Here is a 7,702-nt window from a genome sequence, read left to right on the forward strand (position 1 = left end):
CGGCCACCATGATGAGAAGGGAGTAGTCCACCCTCGGGGTTGAGGGTTTGTACCAATAGCTATGTGTTTAATCTCTCTCTCTCTCGTGTTCTTGAGATGTCATGATCTTGACGTATCGCGCGCTTTGTTAATATAGTCGGATCATACGGTGTTTCCCCTCTCTATCTTGTTGTGATAAATTGAGTTTTTCCCTTTGAGATTTCGTTGTTATCGGATTGAATACTTTTATGGATTTGAGAACACTTGATATATGTCGTGCAGTTGAATACTCGTGGTGACAATGGGGTATCGTATTGATTCACTTGATATATGTTTTGGCACTCAACTCGGGGATTCCTGAGGTGACATTGGGGTAATCTATGCATAGGGGTTGATGGACGTTCTTGTCTTTGTTTCTCTGGTAGAAATCTTCGGGCACTCTTTGAAGTTCTTTGTGTTGGATTGAGTATTATGAATATGAATTTGCTTTGATGTTATTATAGTACGAACTCTAGGATAGATCGAACGGAAAGAACAGCTTTGTGTTATTTTAGTACAAATTCTTGAATAGATCGAATGAAAAGAATAGCTTTCAGGTGGTTTCGTACCCTATAAACAATTTATTCTTATGTTCGCTCCTAGATAGGAACTTTGGAGTGATTCTTCATTGCACTTTGAGGGGTGGTTATATGATCCAATTATATTAGCATTGTTGAGAGGTTGCACTAGCGAAAGTACGGACCCTAGGCCTCATTTTCAACCATTGCAATACCGTTTTTGTGCCCATTTACTATTTGCTACCTTGCTGTTTTTATTTATCCAGATTATAAAAATATATTTCTACCATCAATATTATCTTCGCCGAACTATTGCACCTATACAATTTGCCATTATATTGGGTGTGTTGGGGACACAAGAGATTTCTTGTATTTGGTTGCAGGGTTGTTTGAGAGAGACCATCTTCATCCTACACCTCCCACAGATTGATAAAGCTTAGGTCATCCACTTGAGGGAAAATTGCTACTGTCCTACAAAACTCTGCGCTTTGAGGCCCAACACGAGTTTACAAGAATAAAGTTGCGTAGTAGAAATCAGGCCCCCCTTTATAGACTGTGGGCAGGCCAGAGATCCCTTTTTTCACGCCGTTGGCCTCTCCACTTCCCGATATCTCCGCAACGTTATGAGCAGGGAGGGGAATCAAAATCATTAACCATATCCCTCGAAAAGCGGGATACGATCTCCACCTTGAGGGGACGTGTCAAGTGTAGCGTCAGCCTCGAGCCGCGCTTCGAGAAATAGTAACTGCTTGGCGTTATGGCCGGAAGCGACTATTCGTTGAAGGAGAAAAGTTGTCAGATAAAAGGCACTATTTGCACTTGAGCGATATTTTTATTATTACCTTCGGTGTTAAGTAAAACAGCCCTTTCATACTCGGAACATCACTTGGTACCGAACAGGGGGAGACTTGCTAAGGAACTCGCCTCGCAAACCAAATACATGTCGGATGAATCTATACCGAATACAGGTCTTGGTGTTGAAGGAAAGTTTGGGGGCTACTGAGGGAGTCGTGGACTAAGGGTACTTCGGGGCGACGGCCCATTGTGCATGGGCCGGACTGGTGGAGCCGTACTATGACAGGAGATCTATGAAGTCATGGTGTGCCCTCTAAGTCAAGAAGGCGTATGATCTCTTTGATTCCTAATTGTAATCTATCTTCGGTAACCCTAACCCTATCGGTGTCTATATAAACCGAGGGTTGTAGTCATTAGGGAGAGGGCCATCTTCATCCCCCATAGCCTAGGGTTTAGCTCATGCTGATCTCGAGGTAGATCTACTCTGTAAACTACGTTATACAATCAAGCAGGACGTAGGGTTTTACCTCTTCGAGAGGGCCCGGACCTGGGTAAAACTCTGTGTTTGTCATCCCTTGTTACCCATCAACCCTAGATCCACAGCTCGGAAACCCCTACCCCGAGGTCTGCCAGTTTTGACACCGACGGTGATTTATATCCTGTTTATGACTGTTTTCGCTCTCTGGTTGGTCGCTCCTCAATCTTTTGCTAGTCTTCACTTGTCCTAAGCGGGATACTGCTTGTGCATCCACTTCCATAAACCCAAAGTTGTTCCATATGAGTCCACCATACCAACCTATATGTGGTATTTACCTGCCATTCCAAGTAAATTTGCATGTGCCAAACTCTAAACCTTCAAATAATAATATGTTTTGTATGACCGAATCGCTCATGTAGCGACTGGGGGCTGTTAGTATCTTCCATGCTAGGTGGGTTATTCTCACGATGAGTGTTGATTCACTTGTCATTCACGAGAAAAGTGGCTGGTAATCGGGATGCCCAGTTCCATGCTCTAAATCAAATCAAAATATAACTTCAAAACAAAACTCCCCCATGACTGTTGTTGGTATGGACGGTACCCATTGTTTCGGACCAGGCGTGGAGTGTGCTTGTTGGTGGAGGGGAGTAAAAACTTTACCATTCTGTTTGGGAACCGCCTATAATGTATCTAGCATGGAAGGTACCGAGATCTCTTGGTTGTTATGTTGACAATGAAAGAATACCGCTCAAAATTATATTCATCTTTGTTTTAAAGCTCGAGCTCTGGCACCTCTGCAAATCCCTGCTTCCCTCTGCGAAGGGCCTTTCTATTAGCTTTTATTGTTGAGTCATCATTCTCTTATAAAAAGCACCAGTTAGAGAGTACCACTATCATTTGTATACATTGCTATTAATTGATATTGAGTATGACTGGATCTCCTTTACCATGAATAACAATGTCTAGTCAGTCCTTGATCTTCAGGGGTGCTCTGCATTTATGTTTTGCGGTCTCAGAAAGGGCTAGCAAGATACCATTTTTTATATCATATCATGATTGTTTTGAAAAAGTTTTGTCATCCGAGATTTATTATTATTGCTCACTAGTTGATTATGCCATTGATATGAGTGTGAGACCTAAATGTTATTGTGAATATGGTTAGTTCATAATCTTTGCTGAAAACCTGAATGTTGGCTATACAAATTTGCAACAACAAGATCAAATAGAGTTTGTAAAAGTTTTTCTTTATCACTTTCAATTTATCAACTGAATTGCTTGAGGACAAGCAATGGGTTAAGCTTGGGGGACTTGATACGTCTCCATCGTATCTACTTTTCCAAACTCTTTTGCCCTTGTTTTGGACTCTAATTTGCATGATTTGAATGGAACTAACCCAGCCTGACGCTGTTTTCAGTAGAATTTCCATGGTGTTATTTTTGTGTAGAAACAAAAGTTCTCGGATTGAGCTGAAAATTTATGGAGAATAATTTTGGAATATATAAAAAATACTGGTGAAAGAATCAACTAGAGGGTACCCACAAGGGTGGGGGCGTGCCCCTGGCTTGTGAGTCCCCCGGACCTCCTCCGACCCTAACTCCAACTCTATATATTCACATCTGGAGAGAAAAAAATTAGAGAGAAGGATTCATCGTGTTTTACGATATGGAGCCGGCGCCGCCTCCTGTTCTTCATTGAGAGGGCTGATCTGGAGTCCGTTCAGGGCTCTGGAGAGGGGGATCCGTCGCCATCATCATCACCAACCTTCCTCCATCACCAATTTCATGATGCTCACCATCGTGCGTGAGTAATTCCATCGTAGGCTTGCTGGACAGTGATGGGTTGGATGGGATTTATCATGTAATTGAGTTAGTTTTGTTAGGGTTTGATCCCTAGTATCCACTATGTTCCGAGATTGATGTTGTTATGACTTTGCTATGCTTAATGCTTGTCACTAGGGCCTGAGTGCCATGATTTCAGATCTAAACCTATTATGTTTTCGTGAATATATTTGTGTTCTTGATCCAATCTTGCAAGTTGTAGACACCTATTACGAGTTGTGATCTGCATACCCCAAGGTGACAATAATTGGGATTCTTTCTAGTGATTACGGTAGGTTGAGGAGTTCATGTATTCACTAAGTGATAATGCTTTATTACGGTTCTCTATTAAAAGGAGGCCTCAATATCCCTTGGTTTCCATTAGGACCCCGCTGCCACGGGAGGGTAGGACAAAAGATGTCATGCAAGTTCTTTTCCATAAGCACGTATGACTATATTCGGAATACATGCCTACATTATATTGATGAACTAGAGCTAGGTCTGTGTCAGTGTCACCCTAGGTTATAACTGTTGCATGATGAATGCCATCCGACATAATTATCCATCACTGATCCATTGCCTACGAGCTTTTCACATATTGATCTTTGCTAAGTCACTTTTCCGTTGCCACTGTTACAATTGCTACAAAACTGCTACTGTCACTTTTATCACCTTTACTGTTACTTCCATACTACTTTGCTACTAAATATTTTGCTGTGGATATTAAGTCTTTCAGGTGTGGTTGAATTGACAACTCAGCTGCTAATACTTGAGAATATTCTTTGGCTCCCCTTGTGTCGAATCAATAAATTTGGTTTGAATACTCTACCCTCGAAAACTGTTGCAATACCCTGTACTTGTGTGTTATAAAACATCACATGATAACCAAAGGTTCACTCGAATATCATTCGTGTAATTATAGGGACCGATATGGATGTCCACGGTTTCGCTATCGATCATTGAACGAAGGGGTTTCGCTCATATCTATGGTTTACCGAACCTACGAGGTGACAAGCTTAAGGTAATCATGATCTGCTGAGTGTTAGTAGGAGGGGAGTGATGAGAATATATTTGTGGAATTGTTTCATTAATATCCGGAATAGTTCCAAGAGGTTCCAGAAGCGTTTCGGGGTCACCGGAAGGTTTCGATGAATATCGGGTAATACCGGGTATTGCCGATTAATATATATAGGTGGAAAATGTTTTCGGGGATGTTAAATTATATATATAATGCTATGAAAATGTTTAGAACAAATATATATTTAATTTAATATCAACGGGCCTAATAAGGCCAAGTGGTGGAAGACCACTTGGGCCATAAAGGCCTAATAGGGGTGTCGCCCCCTTCTCCCCCATGGAAAGGGGAGAGGGAGGCCAAATTGGAAGGGGATTCCCCTCCCCTTGGCTGACCACAAGGGGGAGACTTTCCCCCCTTGTCTGGCTCCCCCTCCCCCCCTCCCAACCTATATATATAATACAGGATTTCCACCCTTCTGTAACACAAGTTTTTGGAGCCTCCTCTAGTTGATCTAGTGCACGTTCTAGTTGGTCCTCATTGACTAATTAGAGCAAGCCCTAGCCACCTATAATCCTCATAATTAGAAGCCCTGTGTGGTTCTAATCTCCTCCCTCTAATTTTCCGGTGATGATTAGCTCTGGACGGCAAAGTGCTGCCGGATCGTGAGACCATACACTTGCAACCAAGTAGAGAGGTCGTGCTTTCGGTCTTCCGTTCGAGGGAACGTTCGTGGGCGGTTCACGGGACCGTTATCAATGTTCAAGATGCTTCAAGTACGATCTATACCGACTTGTCTACTTCCGTTGCACTCCCGGAGTTGGTAACGATTGTTGATCACAACCCGTTATGCATCTTCATATTGTTCCTGGGTGATCGTAGGGCGAATTTTTTGGTTTTCTACTACGTTTCCCTACAGCTATGACTTTGCTATGGTTAATGCTTGTCACTAGGTCCTGAGTGCCATGATTTTAGATCTGAACTCTTTATGTTTTCATGAATATATTTGAGTTCTTGATCCTATCTTGAAAGTTGTATGCACCTATTACTTGTGTTATGATCCGGATCCCCCAAGGTGACAGTAATTGGGATTCTTTCTGGTGATTACTATAGTTTGACGAGTTCATGTATTCACTATGTGATGATGCTTTGTTCTAGTTCTCTATAAAAGGAGGCCTTAATATCCCTTAGTTTCCTTATGGACCCCGCTGCCACGGGAGGGTAGGACAAAAGATGTCATGCAAGTTCTTATTATAAGCACATATGACTATATATGGAATACATGCTAGATTACATTGATGAATTGGAGCTAGTTCTGTGCTGCTCTAGGTTATAACTGTTACATGATGAATGTCATCCAACACAAATATCCATCACTGATCCAATTCCTACGATCTTCGCATATTGATTCTTGCTAAGTTACTATTTGCTGCTACTGTTACTCTTATCGTTACTATTGCTATTGTTACCATTGCTTTCAAACTACCATACTATTGTGCTACTGATCAATATGTTGCAAATATTCAATTCTCCAGGTGTGGTTGAATTGACAACTCAACTTCTAATACTTGCAAATATTCTTTGGCTTCCCTTGTGTCACATCAACAAATTTGGGTTGAACACTCTACCCTCAAAAACTGTTGCGGTCCGCTGTACTTGTGGGTTATCAAGGCCTTTTTCTGGCGCTGTTGCTGGGGAGCATAGCTCTATTTGCTGAGTCACTTGGGATTTATATGTGTTGATCACTATGAAGAATCTGAAAGATGAAAGAACCAAGATCGTTCCCTCTCAAACGAGGGGAGGTAAGGAACTAACATCACACTCTGCACTTGATTCACCTTCTGTTTTAGGTAAGCTTGCGACACCTACACCTGCTATTAATTCTGATATGTCGCAAGTAATTGATGATGATACTTCTGCTATGAATGATGCTTATGATGATGCTAGTAATTTGCTTGATAATAGTATGCCACTAGGTAAATTTCTTGATGAAAACTTGCTAAAGCTAAAGAAAATTGAGAATGTTGAATTTGATGAAATTGCTGAAACTGATGCTACACCTATTAGACCTAGCTCTCCTTGAATTGAATTGGCTAAGATACCTGAGGGTTATGTTATGGATGGAGAAATAACTAGGGAATTTCTTGCTTGTAATGATAGAGATGATGTTAAGAAACTACTATGTAAGCTGAAAGAAAAATCTCTGAATGCAAGAATGAAATATGATCCTAAGTTTGCTACTTCATCTATCTTTGCTACTGATAAGGATTATGAATTCTCTGTCGATCCTGAGTTAATTACTTTGGTTGAATTTGACCCTTTTCATGGTTATGAATCTGAAATTGTTGTGGCACATCTTACTAAATTGAATGATATAGCCACCCTAGTTGCCCATGAGGAAAAAATTCACTACTACTATATCTGTAAGTTGTTTCCTTTCTCATTTAAGGGTGATGCTAAGTTATGGTTTAATACTCTTGCTCCTGGTTGTGTGCGTAGTCCCCAGGATATGATTTATTACTTCTCTGGAAAATATTTTCCTACTCATAAGAAACAAGGTGCGTTACAGGAATATTTAACTTTGTGCAAATTGAAGAAGAGAATTTCCCTCAAGCTTGGGGGAGGCTTCTCCAGTTACTTAATGCTTTGCCTGATCATCCTGTTAAGAAAAATGAAATACTTTATATCATTTATAATGGACTAACAGATGCTTCTAGGGACTACCTAGATAGTTGTGCTAGTTATGTTTTTAGGGATAGAACTATTGAGCAGGCTGAAGAACTATTGAATAATATATTGAAAAATGATAATGATTGGACACTTCCTGAGCCACCACCCAAACCAACACCAAAGAAGAGCGGTATTCTATTCCCCAATCCCGAATATATCCAAGAGGCAAAGAAATCTATGAAAGAAAAGGGTATCAAAGCTGAAGATGTTAAGAATTTACCACCTATTGAAGAAATACATTGTCTCGACACCCCGACACAGGTAGTAAAGGTAGATTCTCTTATAAGATGTGATGAAGGTGATATTACTTATAATAAATCTGCTACTCCTT

Source organism: Aegilops tauschii, chromosome 1 (assembly GCF_002575655.3).
Source record: "Aegilops tauschii subsp. strangulata cultivar AL8/78 chromosome 1, Aet v6.0, whole genome shotgun sequence".
Lineage (NCBI taxonomy): Eukaryota > Viridiplantae > Streptophyta > Magnoliopsida > Poales > Poaceae > Aegilops > Aegilops tauschii.